The sequence below is a fragment of the Haliotis rufescens genome, unplaced genomic scaffold (assembly GCF_023055435.1).
Source record: "Haliotis rufescens isolate VD_foot unplaced genomic scaffold, xgHalRufe1.0.p SCAF_1, whole genome shotgun sequence".
NCBI lineage: Eukaryota > Metazoa > Mollusca > Gastropoda > Lepetellida > Haliotidae > Haliotis > Haliotis rufescens.
Genome location: NW_025963779.1, coordinates 8,413,857 through 8,433,656, shown reverse-complemented (window position 1 = coordinate 8,433,656; position 19,800 = coordinate 8,413,857). Strand labels below are relative to the sequence as shown.

Genomic DNA, 19,800 nt, shown 5'->3' with positions numbered 1-19,800 from the left:
TATGGTAGTCGCCATCTTTGTGAAGCTATACAAGATAAGAACAGCGATCTAATTGGATATCGCATTTAGAATACAAGGGGCACAACTCGTGTTCTACGCAAGGTGGCGCCAGGGTTGAGCCAAGAAAAGTGGCCTTGATGCGGCAAAGGTAGAAACAAGGCTTTTGATATAGGCTAGTAAACACTAACTCGAGAAGATAGCCCCACCGGTGCCACCCATCACAAGAAATGTTCAGATCTTTTCCATGGTGGTCTGTGTATCTGATCAGTGAATGAGTTAAAATCTAACATCGCATCAGCATTATTTCAGCCATATAGCGACGAGGTCTATCTAATTAAGGGCAACAGGTGATAATGAGTAAGGTAGAAACTGGAGGGAGTTGAACACAGTGTATTATTTGCAAAGTCAGGAAATTCACAGCTCCATATCATAGTGGACTGTAAATTATCATGTCCGGACCACACAAATGTTGCAGCATCAGCCACTAAGGTACAATGACACACACACAGCCATATCATGCACACACTGTTCCCACAGAGGGTATAGGAGACCTATTCTGACCCACATTCAATATATCAACTACCCCAATGGGGCCCAACACTATACAATGCACTTATACATAATTTGCTATAGCGATGTGAACTTATCACTTTGAGACCAAGCCAGTGCATCTCTAGTTGTGTGAGTGTTGTGTTTCGTGCTGACTTTGACAGTATTTCAGCTATATTACAGCATGTCTGTTATATGTCAGAAGAAAGCCTAAAGGACCACAATTATAGATAGTTACTAGGGAAGTACTGTCCAGACAGACAATCGATCATTATCAGGACAAATTTGGAATTCAAATTTGCAACCAGCACATCCTGGCATAACTAAGGGATGCAACTGCACTGGGCCACCTTGGAGATACATGCCTGTCATGATAGTTGATATACATATTAAACACTGATTGTATATTAAACATACATAACAATACTGATTCTTTTATATTACATCACAAAGCTTTACAAATACAATCCAAAACTAATGAATAACAATTTCTTTTCATGCTTTCTATAAACAAAACATTTTTATCATTTACATGAAAAAACAAATATCTTTTTCACCCACAGTCCACTACCAACTTTGTTTAGCAGCCACATATATATTCAAATACTCTTGCATTATTAGTTATTAATTACATCAGTTATTACAAATCCAAATATTGCTCAGTGATAGTGCAGGTAATGAAACAAAGGTATTCAAGTTTGTTATGGCTATATGCACATCTCAAATGAATGTGAAACAGTATGGATTACTGGGTGTTTTTAAGTCCACATGTTCGTGGCAGTCTTCCATACAAATCCTAACTTGCATATTAACAGATTCAGAATTGCAATGATGAATAACTCCCATCCATCATTTCCATTTCCAATGTCTTGAAGTGTGGCAGCAGAGTGTGAGTGAGTTGAGTTTAATGCTACAATGACAGCCTTTCAGACATAAACCAGATTAACCTCACAATTTAGCCTAAAGTAATGCGGTTCAGGGATGGTCTTGGTGAAACGCACACGTTCAGTACTGACAGACCAAGGATTGTAATCAGAGCAAAGCAGGCAAATAAACCTATGACAAGCAAATCCTGGATTTGCTAAGGGACACAACTCAGCACAGAGAATTGAAGTGCCCTATGCCACCTTGACTCACATGCACTCAGTATGGGGAACTTAATAGAGTGAGTGAGTGAGTGAGTACGGTTTTTATGCTGCTTTTACCAATATTTCAGCAATATCACAGCCTCAGAATAAGGATATGGGGTTCACACATTGTACCCATGCCTCGGCACGAACGCTTTAACCGCTAGGATAAACCACCACCCAAAGTGAATAGAACAAATTAAAGTTTGATGATATATATAAATGAGGTGGAAAGTTCCCAAATGTGATGACCTGCCAAGAAAGTAATTCTTGTCATTCCCAAAAAACCTTAATATGTGAGACCCTTCTAAATGGCCACATCTTGTGTAATACAGCACTATAATTATACCATCAACCAATGTCAGAAACTCATATTGCTTTTCTTTTTCATTCTGAAAAAGCCTCGAACATCTGCTTCATCACTTTTCACTTTGTGCAGGTCTGTCATCGTAAGAAGTAGAGTATCACATCCGTGGATGCTCCAGACCACTGATCTCTATCCTGAATAATACAGCACTTATATTACCATATGGAGGTGACAACTGGTGAAGTATGTCGCTGCAGTTTAAAATACTGATGTGCTTTATCACCATACCTTTTGCATGAACAATCATGTCAATGTAACCCACTGGTTTATACCAGAATCAGACATGAAATATTCATGTATTCTTGTGCTCTCAATGCATCCGTCAAGTCAAATGGATTTGGGGGGTTAAAGCTAATCAATTTCTCAACCTCTTTATCCTTCTCCGCAGATCATTGTATGCCATAACATTGTATGCCATAACATTGTATGCTATAACATTGTATGCTATAACATGGCAGACAATGGGCTATAATGTTTCTACATCAGTCCCAGTACAGTACAACATAGGCAATGTTGGAGCATTCTTATACATGCTACTCAAGGATCCACAGTTATAATCGTCTTGAAGATTTATCTTGTAGATGAAAGTTAATGTTTATAATTAATTGTGAATTACAGGTATGTTGCATTACTATTTCTACATAATTAGCATTATAAGATAGCATTATACATTATATTACTTTTGACGAGGTCAAGGTGGGAAAATAAGGACCAAAGGATCCGACTCCTGTGGTGGGCTGACCGGATCAAGGCCACAGGCCATCACCAAGGATTATGTTTGTTTGTTGATTAACACTGCACTCAGCAATATTCCAGTGATTGACATCATGAGCATCGATATATGCATTTATGATATGATGACATATGCATCTACCAAGTCACCAAGCCTGACCACCCTGATAGTTGCCTCTTAAAACAAGAATGGGTTGCAGAAGAATTGGAGCATATTTATGATTTGGACACAAAAGAAGTAGATCCTGGCTAGGCTAAGGGCTGCAACTCTGCACAGGGAGACGCTACACCTTAGACCACTGGGCTAGCCAGGCTCAATGATATAAGGTAAGTCATAATGTATAGATTAAGATAAGCTGTAATAGGTTGGGATCAGTTTTAACTTGGTTGACATAATCGTGGTAGATAGAGTGAGTGAGTGAGTATGGTCTTACACCACATTTAGCAATATTCCAGCAATATCATGGCAAGGGACACCAGAAATTGCCTTCACATATTGTACCTATGTTGGGAATCGAAACCGGGTGTTTGGCATGACGAGCGAACGCTTTCACCACCAGGCTACCTGACCGCCCCTCATGGTGGATAGATTCTCACAGGACAGCGTGCTCTGGCTTGAGGCCAGAGTGGAACAAAATGGGTTGATTAAACCTGAATAAACTGGACTTAGGGCTTTCTAGGCTTTAAGTGGTATTCATGTAGAATATGGGTTGACTTCAATCAATCTGGGTTGTACATGGCTCAGACAGGTTGAGCTGATGTTTTGGAATTGCTGCTGAGATGTGGGGGTGGGTTTAATGGGGTTTGATTGATTAAGGATTGGTCCAGCTACGTCGTACAGGGTTGAATCAGATCTGACAGGTTCAGGCGAACTGGATGAACTGCTCTAGGGTAGCAAGGATATGATTATAGAATGCAAGGAGTGAGCTGGATGTACTTGAGTAAGATAGAGGAGGTTGGTTGGTGGTGGGATGGTGGTGGGATGGTGGTGGGATGGTGGTTGGTGATGGTTGGTGGTGGGATGGTGGTTGGTGGTGGGATGGTGGTTGGTTGGGTGAAAAGGCCTGGGTAGGACAGCATCTGTCCGTGGGATTTGTCAAATCTCAAATGCATGTTCCCAATGACCCTACATCCCAGTGTAACTACATCTTCAAACAACAAATTTGGAATTAATGGTTGTGATATCATAATCATGCATCAGTGTCTAGGATGTAAGCTGTCCTAACCTTGTATCTTGAAAAGGAATCTCTCGTGTTAGGAATATAAAATATATTTAACGTCTGCTTACACTACTTTATCATATAGTGGGTAGGTTTCTCAGCAGGATAAAACCAAAGTATAAAACAGTATCCGTTGGGTGCGTTTATGGATAAATATGCAAATAAAATAGATCAGATAGGAACTACTTTCAGTGTTAACAAACAAATATTATGTCCTTGTCCATCGGTGATCAAGTCAGAATTGTAACGTGATTGCTACCATCATAAAGATTCAGTTGGAACTATATTTATATTGCCTGTTGCCAGTGTCCAACAGACTAATCACTGACCTTGCGACATAGACACATATTAATGCGCACATTCCAGGAAGTCTTGCAATATTCAAGAACCATTTGTGAGAAACAAGAATACTTTTTTTCGATGGCAGAATTTAAGAAGGTCATTATATTATAAAGAGGTTATCACGTGTGTTTGTAGTTTTAGGGAAGGCAAATATCTTGTATTAGGAATAAAAACTATGTATTTAGCTCGCCATACAAGGTTCACTAAATACAATGTTTAGGTAACTAAACATGTTTTTACTTGCATGATACAACCAACCTCTGTACCACTGCACACATCCTTAGACCCATTAGGTTGTATTAAATGAGTTTGTATTGGATTCGGTAATACTGAATTATATTGTACTGGATTCAGCTGTACTGATTTCCCTTGTATTTATGGAGAGCTGGAGTAGTTAGTGTGTATAGATACTGGATAAGGTAACACAGTAATATGCTGTAATGCATAAGGGCTGTGATGATTTCCTTTGTACTGGATGAGGTAAAATGTATTGGATAGTAGATTATGTAATACTGTATTATGTTGTACTGGATGAGGTAAAATGTATTGGATAATAGATTATGTAATGCGGTGTTATGTTGTACTGTATGAGGTTAACTGTATTGGATAATAGATTATGTAATGCGGTGTTATGTTGTACTGGATGAGGTAAAATGTATTGGATAATAGATTATGTAATACTGTATTATGTTGTACTGGATGAGGTAAAATGTATTGGATAATAGATTATGTAATGCGGTGTTATGTTGTACTGGATGAGGTTAAATGTATTGGCTAATAGATTATGTAATACTGTATTATGTTGTACTGGATGAGGTAAAATGTATTGGATAATAGATTATGTAATACTGTATTAAGTTGTACTGGATGAGGTAAAATGTATTGGATAATAGATTATGTAATACTGTATTATGTTGTACTGGATGAGGTAAAATGTATTGGCTAATAGATTATGTAATACTGTATCATGTTGTACTGAATGAGGTTAAATGTATTGGCTAATAGATTATGTAATACTGTATTATGTTGTACTGGATGAGGTAAAATGTATTGGATAATAGATTATGTAATACTGTATTATGTTGTACTGGATGAGGTAAAATGTATTGGATAATAGATTATGTAATACTGTATCATGTTGTACTGGATGAGGTAAAATGTATTGGATAATAGATTATGTAATACTGTATTATGTTGTACTGGATGAGGTAAAATGTATTGGCTAATAGATTATGTAATACTGTATTATGTTGTACTGGATGAGGTAAAATGTATTGGCTAATAGATTATGTAATACTGTATTATGTTGTACTGGATGAGGTTTGAATAAACATTTGTCAGTTTACAGATGATGTTATCTTAACAGTTCATTTTTCTGTTGTCAGATATGAGGTCTTAAAAACTGAAACTGCACAAATCACACAAATGCAGTATATATATATCTGTGATGATCTGTGCATATAAGGTAAGGTACAAATGCACTTCAGGCGATTGGTGCAAGTCAAGGTTTTTGCTCCTAACACAGTTTCAACTGAAGTTTGACATTTAATCCCCTCTGTACATGACCCAGTGACATCGGTATCAATGTTGCAACCGAAACAACAAAGATCTCATCGACCAAAAAATCTAATAAAACCCTCAAGGAAATGTAGAGAAAAGACGTTTTGTAGAAGACTCTGAAGACAGTTGTGAAGGTTATGTTAACTTCAGCACAGTTCTCACTGTGTCTATCAACACCATTTAAGAAGTAAATATTCAGACACATATTGTTTATTTGTTTTGTTTGTTTTTGCCTCAGACAGCAATAGTCCAGCTAAATGACAGCAGTCTGTAAATAATCGAGTCTGGACCAGACAATCCAGTGACTGATATCATGAGCATGAATCCATGCAATTTGGATACGATGACATGAATCAACCATGTCAGCGAGCCTGACCACCCAATCCCGTTAGTCGCCTCTTACAACAAGCATAGTCACTTTTCACGCCTAATTCTATGCTGGATCTTCATGGGTCCACACATATTGTAATACTTTTTTATGATGTATGTTTGATCAACTTAGTCTTTTGAATCTCATATCAAGTAAGAAATGAGGAAAACCTGTACTTAATTAAAAAAATATCAGCTGAATGATAAGGGGTTTGTGTCCCTTGATTACTGGTGTCAAGATTCGTAAATACACGGAATTGGCCAAATCCCTGGATTGTTTGACTGCGGCAGACTGTCACTATGCTGCAGTTGTGAGATCAGATCTTTACCTTGTTTCTGTCTCCTGGGGCCTCATTACAATATCAGAACACATTATTGAGGATCCTCGATCACGTTAGTTTAGCTGCACGTGTACTACCACAGATTCCTCTACATAAACACTACTACAGTTGTGTGCAGGAAGCACATATATGATGAATCCCTTCAGGTTGGACCCCATTAATTAAGAAATCCTGCTTTCCTGACAATTATTACTGGTAAAGACAAGACGTCATTAACTCCTTACTGACCATCAAAGACCTATCAAGTAATCAGTAGTGGAAGTCAAGTGAATGCTGGGAAGACAATCATGCAATGCTGATAATTAAGTGATTGAGTTGGTATGGATTAATGCTGTTTTGAACAAATTTCAGATATATCATGATTTGTCAGTCTGATGTGTGAGGAAAGCCTAACATGATGCAGGTTTTAACATCATCAGGGGGTATGTTGGATTCGAACCCATGATCCTTGTTTCCTGGTACAGCTAAGGGACACCACTCTGGACCCCCCATGCCTCCCAGTGCTGATTCTGCCAGCTATTATGATACATCAGGTGGATGAGGTTCAGTAACTAGGTTTCGGTGTTTTTTCAAAGTTCAGGTGATAAGCTTAAAACTGCAACAATGCACTAGAATAGGGGTAGGGGTGGAATAGGTCTTCAGTAACCCAGTCTTGCCGTAAAGGTGACTATGCTTGTCGTAAGAGGCGACTAACGGGATCGGGTGGTCAGGCTCACATGTCATCATATCCCAATTGCGTGGATCGATGCTCAATCACTGGATTGTCTGGTCAGACTCAACTATTTACAGACCGCCGTCATATAGCTGGAATATTGCTGAGTGCAGTATTAAACAACAACAAAAACAACAACAACAACAACATTTCTTCACAATATCAAATACATCTTAGATCGATGTCCTTATATAAGAATATATAGCATTTGTCCTAACCATTATGATAGTAAAACAGTTTTTTTGAGAATATAATATAAAATATATTGACAATAACAGGATTTCCTGACAATATTATACACATGTCTCAATGGAATGCTCAATAATGTGCCTCCTGTGTAACATCCTGCTTCGACATTAAGAATCAGAAATAATAAAGACATATGCTAATGGTAGGAAGGGGGTGACGTGTATGTACTTCAAAACAATAACTAAAAAATAATACAACATGCAACTTGAGACCTTTCCACTAATATTCTATTCAATTTCAGCAATTACATTTTTGTGTGAACTCACCCTTTAAATATAGGCCATGAATATTTCTGCTATCGTAATTTATCCAAAATATATGTACTGTATGTTACTTCATGTAACATAATTTACATCTGAATCAAAATTGCTTAAAAGACAAACCAACTTAAAGGGAGGTGAGGTGAGGTGAAATTGGGTTTAACGTCGCGTCCAAGATTATTGCACTTATATAGCGACGTGCATGCACGTGTATGTGTGTGTGTGGCTGCTTGTACTAGTCCGGACTGATGCCGATTTATAGTGCTAGCTCACTGAGATACCATGCCGCAGCTTAACATGAATATCCCACTCAGACACAGTATACTGACTCCGAGCCAACCAGTCCTTGTTTTAGCCCCTTAATGCCCAGCGCCAGACAGGGTAACAACAAGTGCAATCTTTTAACGTCTTTTTGTATGACGCGGCCCGGGATCGAACCCTGGACCTTCCGCTCTCCGGGCGGATGCTCTACCACAAGACCACGGAGGCGGTCTAACTTAAAGGGACAGTACATTTATGGTTCAGTGTGTTTTTACATCCTGCATGAAATATTTCCCGAGCGTGATGTCACGTACAACGTCATGCCCAATTCAATTCTGAAACCAGAACAAAGGAGCTCGGCACAGGGAAGCCGACAACGCAAATGCTCCACAGATCGAGTAAACCAGCTTCAATAATGTTTTTTATTAGAGGAAAATTGAAGAGAAAGCATGTGTGTATATCTCTTACAGATGAGTTACAAAATACTAATTGCCAGTTTGATTACACTAGAAGACAGTGTTTATCAAAGCCTAGATTACACTATAAATATGCTTCGGTCATGTGAAGCCAATCACTCTCCTACCCAGAGTTCCTTGCAGCCAGCCAAGTACCTCTATCACATTGTCACATCTTACACAGTTCTTGAATGAGTTTTTCATCTGTTTCATTTTGGACAAGTCTGCACATTTAGCAAAACATATGCCATGAAACATTTCACTTCACTGAGAAAATATCCTAAAATGTGAAAAACTATATCCATTTGCATATATGTCCACATGCTAGCTGTCACTGAAGACCTACAGAGAGCCAGGGTATGGTCACTTAAATATATATTGTCATGCACCTCACTGTCACTGTTGAAGTAACATATCTACATAATAATGCAAAACAATATGGGGCCAATATGGGCCAGTCAGGTATAGTTTACAAACAAAGCGTCAGAACTGTTGAAACACTGCCTCTTTAAGCTAAGTTAACACATTGATTGTTGTCATAGAGAACTTCCAAGCCATGTACATGTCTAGATCTTTCACACAGAGACAATATGAGTGTACATGAACAGAATAGCTAACTAATGATTAAAAAAACCAGTTCACACCAAAGTATATATACCTCCTCCTAAGCCTTCTAAACAGGAAGTGGAAAAAACAACAAAGATGGTATGTGTAGATGATGGTATGTGTAGATGATGGTTCATGTAGATGATGGTATGGGTAGATGATAGTATGTGTAGATGTTATGTGTAGATGATGGTTCGTGTAGATGATGGTATGTGTAGATGATGGTATGTGTAGATGGTATGTGTAGATGATGGTATGTGTAGATGGTGGTATGTGTAGATGGTATGTGTAGATGATGGTATGTGTAGATGATGGTATGTGTAGATGGTATGTGTAGATGGTATGTGTAGATGATGGTATGTGTAGATGATGATTCGTGTAGATGATGGTATGTGTAGGTGTTATGTGTAGATGATGGTTCGTGTAGATGGTGGTATGTGTAGGTGTTATGTGTAGATGATGATTCGTGTAGATGATAGTATGTGTAGGTGTTATGTGTAGATGATGGTTCGTGTAGATGGTGGTATGTGTAGATGGTATGTGTAGATGGTGGTATGTGTAGATGATGGTATGTGTAGATGATGGTATGTGTAGATGGTATGTGTAGATGGTGGTATGTGTAGATGATGGTATGTGTAGATGGTATGTGTAGATGGTATGTGTAGATGATGTTTTGTGTAGATGATGGTATGTGTAGATGATAGTATGTGTAGATGTTATGTGTAGATGGTATGTGTAGATGTTATGTGTAGATGATGGTATGTGTAGATGGTGGTATGTGTAGATGATGGTATGTGTAGATGGTATGTGTAGATGGTATGTGTAGATGATGTTATGTGTAGATGATGGTTCGTGTAGATGATGGTATGTGTAGATGATGGTATGTGTAGATGGTATGTGTAGATGATGGTATGTGTAGATGGTGGTATGTGTAGATGGTATGTGTAGATGATGGTATGTGTAGATGATGGTTCGTGTAGATGATGGTATGGGTAGATGATAGTATGTGTAGATGTTATGTGTAGATGATGGTTCGTGTAGCTGATGGTATGTGTAGATGATGGTATGTGTAGATGGTATGTGTAGATGGTGGTATGTGTAGATAGTATGTGTAGATGATGGTATGTGTAGATGATGGTTCGTGTAGATGATGGTATGGGTAGATGATAGTATGTGTAGATGTTATGTGTAGATGATGGTTCGTGTAGATGATGGTATGTGTAGATGATGGTATGTGTAGATGGTATGTGTAGATGATGGTATGTGTAGATGGTGGTATGTGTAGATGGTATGTGTAGATGATGGTATGTGTAGATGATGGTATGTGTAGATGATGGTATGTGTAGATGGTATGTGTAGATGATGGTATGTGTAGATGATGGTATGTGTAGATGGTATGTGTAAATGATGGTATGTGTAGATGGCGGTATGTGTAGATGATGGTATGTGTAGATGGTATGTGTAGATGATGGTATGTGTAGATGGTGGTATGTGTAGATGGTATGTGTAGATGATGGTATGTGTAGATGGTGGTATGTGTAGATGGTATGTGTAGATGGTGGTATGTGTAGATGATGGTATGTGTAGATGGTATGTGTAGATGATGGTATGTGTAGATGGTATGTGTAGATGATGGTATGTGTAGATGGTATGTGTAGATGATGGTATGTGTAGATGGTATGTGTAGATGGTATGTGTAGATGATGGTATGTGTAGATGGTATGTGTAGATGATGGTATGTGTAGATGGTATGTGTAGATGATGGTATGTGTAGATGATGGTATGTGTAGATGATGGTATGTGTAGATGGTGGTATGTGTAGATGGTTGTATGTGTAGATGGTGGTATGTGTAGATGATGGTATGTGTAGATGGTATGCGTAGATGATGGTATGTGTAGATGGTATGTGTAGATGATGGTATGTGTAGATGGTATGTGTAGATGATGGTATGTGTAGATGGTATGTGTAGATGATGGTATGTGTAGATGGTATGTGTAGATGATGGTATGTGTAGATGATGGTATGTGTAGATGGTGGTATGTGTAGAAGATGGTATGTGTAGATGATGGTATGTGTAGATGATGGTATGTGTAGATGGTATGTGTAGATGATGGTATGTGTAGATGATGGTATGTGTAGATGATGGTATGTGTAGATGGTGGTATGTGTAGAAGATGGTATGCGTAGTTGATGGTATGTGTAGATGATGGTATGTGTAGATGACGGTATGTATAGATGATGGTTCGTGTAGATGATGGTATGTGTAGATGGTGGTATGTGTAAATGGTTGTATGTGTAGATGGTGGTATGTGTAGAAGATGGTATGTGTAGATGGTGGTATGTGTAGTTGGTGGTATGTGTAGATGGTGGTATGTGTAGAAGATGGTATTAATATTGCTATAATCATATTTAACTTATATTATATGTTAGCTCTGTTTTAAGCAGAGATTTCTCAAGATCATGGAAGGCTTGTGTTGCTGTTACTTACCAGAAGGCAAGGATTATTACCCTTACAGTTTACTCCTGAGGACTGATGTACATGAATCACCATACACTGGCCATGTTTGTAAGTTAAACTGTAAAGTCTACTAATTATAATAAAACATAAGACAATTTCAAGAAACAGGTTTCATAAAAAAGTTTTTTCCAAGATTTTCAGATAAAACATTGACAAAATGAGCAAGAGATAACCATTATTTTACGAGTTTTTTTAAGTTTGAATTCAAATTTTAAGGCCAGCTGTGTATCTAATCTTTTCTATCTGAAACAATACAGATATGAAAATCAATATTCTATGAGATACGATATTCTATTTTTAGCAAAAATGAGAGAAAAAATGTTTGTTGATTAATCATCTAAAACATAATATGTTTAAGATAATGATAGTTATCTATTAACCTTTGAGAGTAACCTTCTCATATGACTAAAAGCTAATCATGAAATGTGTTTGGCAAAAATACAAGCAGAAACTGTAGCACAAGTTTAAGCTGAAAAATGAAGACTTGAAACAAAAGCTATTGCAGCACTCAGCAGAACACCCTTCATGCCGTTGCCAATCATGCTAAAGTTTCTTTAGCCCATAGCTCATACAAGCACCAAAAAGTTCCCAGATTTTCTAGGTATTTCCGGCTTGTTACGATGTTTTTGCCATATGCTTTCATTCCAAAGACCACTAAAAGGACAAACTTGGACATTTTTCTCCTTCCCAAGAAGGTTCTCATTGAAAATGTTTATTTTCATTTCCATTGAAATCTTTACCAGTGTGAATTTAAAGAAAACTCAACCTTTCACATGTTTGTGGCTGTTAAAAGAACAGTAGACATAACGTGAACTGTTCATGAAACTTTGTCATTTGAAAACAAGAAGGCTACAACCAAAGAAAATGGCATTGTTATCTGAGTAGAATTCTTGACTGAAATGTCAAGATGGAAACTGTTAAGATAAAATCGTTTGCAAAATGTTTCTTATCATATAAATCAAAGGCTTTCGTGGACACTGAAACAAGGAATGAATATTGAAACGCCCAAACAAATAATACTCTCCACCCAAGAAAGACACGACATTCAACACTCCAATATAGATCTACTGATATGCATCCCTCAAGATAATTTTGTAAAGCATTTATGACTTTGTAAAGAATACACATCCAGACTTTGGGTGAAATAGATTGATTTTTTTCAGCAAAAAAACAAAAACGTAAAAATGTTTGTCTCATGAACCTAGTCTGACAACTCCTGACAGCTTGATATTTACAAAATGCCCTGTTGTGAGCTACAATTCAAATGACCTTACTTGTATTCTAGAATATGCAGGTGGGGTTTACAGGTCAGAAAATGTCCCGGAGTATCCCGTTTGTTGTAAGAGTTTGCTAAAAAGAATTCTGTACACATACTCTGTAACTTGACTGGTATCATTTCATCGCTGCTCATGCAACAGTCTGGTCCAGTCTCAATTACTTTCAAAGCCTTATTACCAGCAAATCCTCACATGGCTAAGGGACACAACTCTCCACAGCAAGCACCTAAGACAACTGGGTCTCCATGAGTCTTGTAGTGAATTCTCTTTACCCAAGTACATTCTGAACAAAATGATTAATGCAAGACTACATACCTCCCAGATGTACAACGTATCCCTTACAGTCAGGTCTGAAAGACACTGAAGCAAGACAGCCAGACAAGCAATCCCCTGCTGTTGTACATGCAGGAATCAACTGACAAGAAAACAATACTCTAGTCATTGAGAGATTAACATTATTCCAAGTGAAACGGGAAACCAGCTCCCAGACAACAAATATTGCGCATTTCATGTACAAAAGAGAATAATCTGTAATTACACAGTATGAGGCATCAACATAGAAGCATCAAGGTTATTTGGAGAAACAAACATGTAAATTGTGTTGGAATGTGAAAGTTGGAGTTGATATACTGACAATCTCTCACTGTGCTCATTACTGATGGTGTAGTGTTCTTACTCTTCTCTGCTATTTACTGTTCACACACAAAGCTTACCCGCCTCAATCAGCCCTCCTTACAAGATTCTGTTAGACAAACCCCAGCATCCTCTCAATCCTGTATCAATAAATATCTACCAGGGAGTGTCCCTATCCACTCCACTTAGGAGCAGTTGGCTGTTCCTGCATGATCACCTATACTGGGTACAGGGTAATTCTCTTAACAGACAAAATCAACGGAAGTGGCATGCAAAATCATCTGTCATATAAACTTTATAAATATTGTAAAAGAAAAGCTTTTAAGATAAAAGAGATTTTTCCTATGAATTGATTGCCCCAAAATACTGTTCACCTGATAGGATGGAGCCTGTCCATTACCAGGAACCAATCAGGGAAATATAAAATGTGAAAAAATTGCAATGAAAATAATATGGACTGATCACTGAAAATTAGGGATGACACCATGTGTTTGAGAAAAGAGTGTCCTGGCCTACTGTAGCACCAGCCACTCTCGCGATTTGCATAAAGAAATAAGGATTTGTTTGTTGCCTGATGCCACCTAATAAGACTGCCACATGACAGAAGCGTGTAAACAATTGAGTCCAGGCCATACAAACCATTACACGAAAACAAAATAAATTCAGCCTTTATTTTCCTTTTTCACAAACACATTTCTTTCCAAGATATTAAGTCGATAAATTTAACATACACTGCTATTCCTGTGCATATACCCAATGTGTAATTCCATGGTTTATGTGTCAGTCTTCTATACATTTTATTTATGAGTATGAACAATTTTGAAAAGTGTATTCTGTATGAACAGATAATTAAACTTTTATCATGGAAATTAGGGGAGATAACAGATCTACAATAACCTTGCAGTGTGCCCAGAACACCCCCCTCAGCAGCCGGTGTGTACTGCCACAGTGCTCATTATCATATACTTTAAATTTTACACTGTAATATACAAATTGTTTCTAAACTCATGATGACTTGCTAAAATGTGTTAACGAATAACTTCAATTGTTTCTCATCCCTATAAGGCAAAATTCTTTTTCAGACCCTATTTTTTCAAGGCATTTTCAAGTTTCTTTGTTTGTTTGTATTTTTATGATGTTATCAACAATATTACACTTATATGACATGAATCTGTATACAATTGAGTGGGGACCAGATAATCCAGTGATTGACATCAGGAGCTCAGATCTACGCAATTGGGATACAATGACATTCATCAACCAAGTCAGTGAGCCTGACCACCCGATCCAGTTAGTTGCCTCTTACCACAAGCATGAAGTAGACAATTTCTAAACTGGATCTTCACAGGCCGTTTTAAGGGATGGAAGGCACCCAAATTAAGGGATCCAGCTAGTGTACAACAAGTTGAGTGGTGTTTATATCGATACTAAAGGGATTATTAAAATGTCTACGCATGGTAATCTACAATGTATGAGCGTAGGAGTCTACATTTGCAATTGGGGTCAAAGCTAGAATAGTTTCACTTATCAGTAATTCAGTCAGCGCCAGGTTGTTCATGCAGTGTCATGGCTGACTGACATTAGCCAAAAAGGTTTGGTGTGACATACAACTGTTTGGTGTATCATCAGATGTGTACGTGTAATTCATTTGGAACTAGTGCTTATCTTTTGTCTCTCACTGCTATTTGCAAATGAGACTTTAATAAATAGACATACTGTTACTGGTACAATTGTGTTTTGTTTTGTTTGTTTGTTTGTTCAGTGTTTAATGCTGCACTAAGCAGTATTCCAGCAAAATAGTGCCAATCTGTAAATGATCGAGTCTGGACCAGACAATCCAGTGATTGACACCATGAGCATCAATCCACACAATTGTAATACGATGAATTGTAATGTTTGTTTGTTTGTTTGTTGTTTAAAGCTGCTCTCAGCAATATTCCAGCTTTATGATTGCAGTTTGTAAATAATCATGTCTGGACCAGATAATCCAGTGACTGACATCATGAGCATGGAACCACGCAATGGGGATACGATGACATGAATCATCCAAGTCTGCGAGCCTGACCACCTGATCCCGTTAGTCGCCTCTTACGACAAGCATAGTCGCCTTTTACAGCAAGCATGGGTTGATGAAGACCTATTCTACCCCAGATCTTCTCAGGTCGACTTACAATAACTTCAGTCAGCAAGCCTGAGCACCCGATCCCATTAGTCTCCTCTTACAACTGGAATGGGTGTCTGAAGACCAGTTCTAACCCAGATCTTCACAGAGGTATTGGTACAATTAACAGAAAATAGAGAAATAATGTGTACCAAAATATAATATACTTGTGTATATGGTTCAAGGATCTCACTGTTGAGTCTAAACCTCAGGAAGGAACTACAAAAAACACCTCTTGATATAATAAAGAGTATATTATTCTTATTTTTTTCCTTACTTCATTCAAACTTGAGTAAGAGTAGGGTCACAAATAATCCAGTCATGTTTGGAACAACGAGGTTGGGCTTCACATGCATTGTCACCAAAGTTGGCCATTAAAACATGGCCCTGGGCATGATGAGTAAACCATTAGCCTACCCAATGTTAACCTTTTAGCACCTTAGCTAGAAGCTGGAGTTGCATACTCCCCAGGGAGCTGAGAATAAAAATCGAGTGCACACTGATCCATTGACCAGGGTAATAATGTAGCACTTTAAGCATGCATTAGGGTGTGGATTTGGCAGATCATCATCTTCATCATCATCTTCATCATCATCATCATCATCGTCATCATCGTCGTTGTTGTTGTTGTTGTAGCCAAACACAATCACACCAAAATGGCAGTAAATTGTAAACGAGGCAACTAATAATGATATCATTAGAAAATAAGATTCAAGTTTGTCATCTGTAAAACATTCCAATGTTATTTTTGATAAAGTGACACTGAAATATTTAGTGAAACATTTTCTACTGTTAAAGATACGTTGAAAGAGATATATTACAGTTAAAATATCAAATCAAGATACCTGTTACATTATATTCCCATTGTGCATGACTGTGTCCACCCTGTGTCCAGTATGTGTCCTGTTTCTAGTCTGTGTTCTGTGTCTAGTCTGTGTCCAGCCTGTGTCCTGTTTCTAGGTGTGTCCTGTTCCTAGTCTGTGTCCTGTGTCTAGTCTGTGTCCTGTTTCTAGGTGTGTCCTGTTCCTAGTCTGTGTCCTGTGTCTAGCCTGTGTCCAGCCTGTGTCCTGTTTCTAGGTGTGTCCTGTTCCTAGTCTGTGTCCTGTGTCTAGCCTGTGTCCTGTTTCTAGGTGTGTCCTGTTCCTAGTCTCTGTCCTGTGTCTAGCCTGTGTCCAGTTTCTAGGTGTGTCCTGTTCCTAGTCTGTGTCCTGTGTCTAGCCTGTGTCCAGCCTGTGTCCTGTTTCTAGGTGTGTCCTGTTCCTAGTCTGTGTCCTGTGTCCAGTCTCCAGCCTGTGTCCTGTTTCCTGTGTCCAGTCTGTGCCCTGTGTCTATTCTGTGGTGTGTCTAGCCTGTGTCATGTGTCCTGTCTGCATCCTTTGTCTAGTCTGTGTCCAGCCTGAGCCCTGTGTCTAGTTTGTGTCCAGCCTGTGTCCAATCTGTGTCCGGCCTGTGTCCACCCTGTGTCCTGTATGTGTCCTGTATGTGTCTTGTTTCTAGTCTGTGTTCTGTGTCTAGTCTGTGTCCAGCCTGTGTCCTGTTCCTAGTCTGTGTCCTGTGTCCAGCATGTGTCCTGTTCCTAGTCTGTGTCCTGTGTTTAGCCTGTGTCCAGCCTATGTCGTGTTTCTAGGTGTGTCCTGTTCCTAGTCTGTGTCCAGCCTGTGTCCTGTGTCCAGTCTCCAGCCTGTGTCCTGTTCCTAGTCTGAGTCCAGTCTGTGCCCTGTGTCCAGTCTGTGTCCTGTGCCTATTCTATGGTGTGTCTAGCCTGGGTCCTGTCTGCATCCTTTGTCTAGTCTGTGTCCAGCCTGAGCCCTGTGTCTAGTTTGTGTCCAGCCTGTGTCCAATCTGTGTCCGGCCTGTGTCCGGCCTGTGTCCACCCTGTGTCCAGTATGTGTCCTGTTTCTAGTCTGTGTTCTGTGTCTAGTCTGTGTCCAGCCTGTGCCCTGTTTCTAGGTGTGTCCTGTTTCTAGTCCGTGACCTATGTCTAGTCTTTGTTTCAAATCATTCAGATAACGAGGGAATTTTGAGAATCGTCATGCCAGGACTGAATAATAAGGTGAGAAATAACGCTATTGGTAGAGCTGAAGCTGTTGAATCACAAGCATCAGTGGCAAGGAATTTCAAGATGGCATCACTAGAGACTGTTCATGATCAGTGAGAATCCGCATCATCACAGCAGCCGAGGATCACTACATCCAGGGCCTTCACCTTCAAAACAGGACACTAACTGTGACATACACTGCAAAGTTCCTGGTTTACATCCATATCTGCACACAACTCTCCATAACTGTTTACCAGCTGCACAAATCCAAGCAAGAAGGCCCTAGCTACACTGGCATTACTTATCAACTGTAATTGACTTCAGTGGCTGCTGTGGTGTTGATTACATTATTAGTGGCTTTTCCAAAGTTGGCATAGCATTTGGTTTAGTGACAAATACCCTTTCCTGCTTCATATAGGTGGATCCAGGTGTACATATTGGCGGCAGAAAGAGTGCTATACCGGACAAGAACAGATTCGTCGGAGGAATCAGGGAACATTTTTCAGCATGAAAATACTTGTCCCTACACAGGACCCATGGCCATCAAGAAGCTACAGGGCTTATGCCAATCTCTTCAGGAAGAATGGGTTAATTACCATTCCACAAGGTGTCACCAGCATCCTTCTTGATTCCATGGGTAGGAGGTGTCTTGCAGTCATTCAGGCCAATGGTGGACATACAGTACTAGGCTTCATGACTAACGTGCTTGAGACAGTGACATAATCGGCAAATGCAAAGACTCCTTCAATAATGTGTGATGACGTCAATTTTAATGTTTCAATTGTAATCTTCCACACACACACATCCCACGTATCACTTTAAGGCCTTGTAGAAGCCACCAAAAGAATCTCTTGAAACCACATATGTGTTTGTTTTTGGAGGGGATATATAAGTAAATTTTGCTTTAAACAGTATTTCAATTGTCAGGGGAGGATGTTTTAGACATTTATCACTTTCTTGACACCCATGAACATGGTGGTGGCAAACCAATAATCACAATCAGGGCGATCTGGGATAGGAACTATTGCCCTAGACTTCTTGAATGCAAGTGACACAGCACCACTCAGATGACCTAGATGACTGAGCCACCCAAATCATGCAGAATCTAATCACATAATCTCAATGTGTTCACTAACATCATATCAAAACCATAGTACAGTGGAACCATCTATAAAGTTGTTTGTTTGTTTATTGTTTAATACCACACTCTGCATTATTCCAATCATAAGACTGTAGTCTGTAAACAATCAAGTCTGGATAAGACAGTCTAGTCACTGACATCATGAGCATCTATCTACACAAATGGGATTCGATGACATGCATCAACCAAGTCATCGAGCCGGACCCACCAATCTTGTTAGTTGCATCTTATGACAATCATGGATTGCTGAAGACCAATTCTAACCTGGATCTTCAAGGGGAAATCCATAAAGTACTTCACACTGAGTTAAAAATCAACTTGAGAACTACTTATGGTATGTATATATAAATCTGAAATGAGACAAGAAAGCAATGGCTAACAGTTGTAAAATATTCATAAATGTACTGTTCTGCTTTGCTGACTAACTGATCACTGGAAACACGTTTAAGACAATGGACAATTACCACACCGATTAAACAATCAATACTTGAAAGGCAAGTCTGTCACCTAGATTCTCACATCGTGATAATGTGACAGCTCCAGTTGTGTTGTCTGTCATCTAGATTCTCACATCGTGATAATGTGACAATTCTAGTTATTTTGTCTGTCACCTACATTCTCAAATCAGGAAAATGTGACAAGTCGAGTTGTCATGTCTGTCATCTAGATTCTCACATCATGATAATGTGACAGTTCTAGTTATTTTGTCTGTCACCTAGATTCTCACATCGTGATAATGTGACAGCTCCAGTTGTGCTGTCTGTCACCTAGATTCTCACATTGTGATAATGTGACAACTCTAGTTGTGCTGTCTGTCACCTAGATTCTCACATTGTGAAGATGTGACAACTCTAGTTGTGCTGTCACCTAGATTCTCACAT

The 19,800-nt window shown here is 38.9% G+C and overlaps 1 protein-coding gene across 6 annotated transcripts in view; it reads right to left on the bottom strand.

Annotated features, from left to right (window-relative positions):
• LOC124136674 (zwei Ig domain protein zig-8-like) overlaps nucleotides 1-19,800 on the bottom strand; it is a 429,679-nt gene that overhangs the window by 167,224 nt on the left and 242,655 nt on the right. The window lies entirely within an intron of this gene.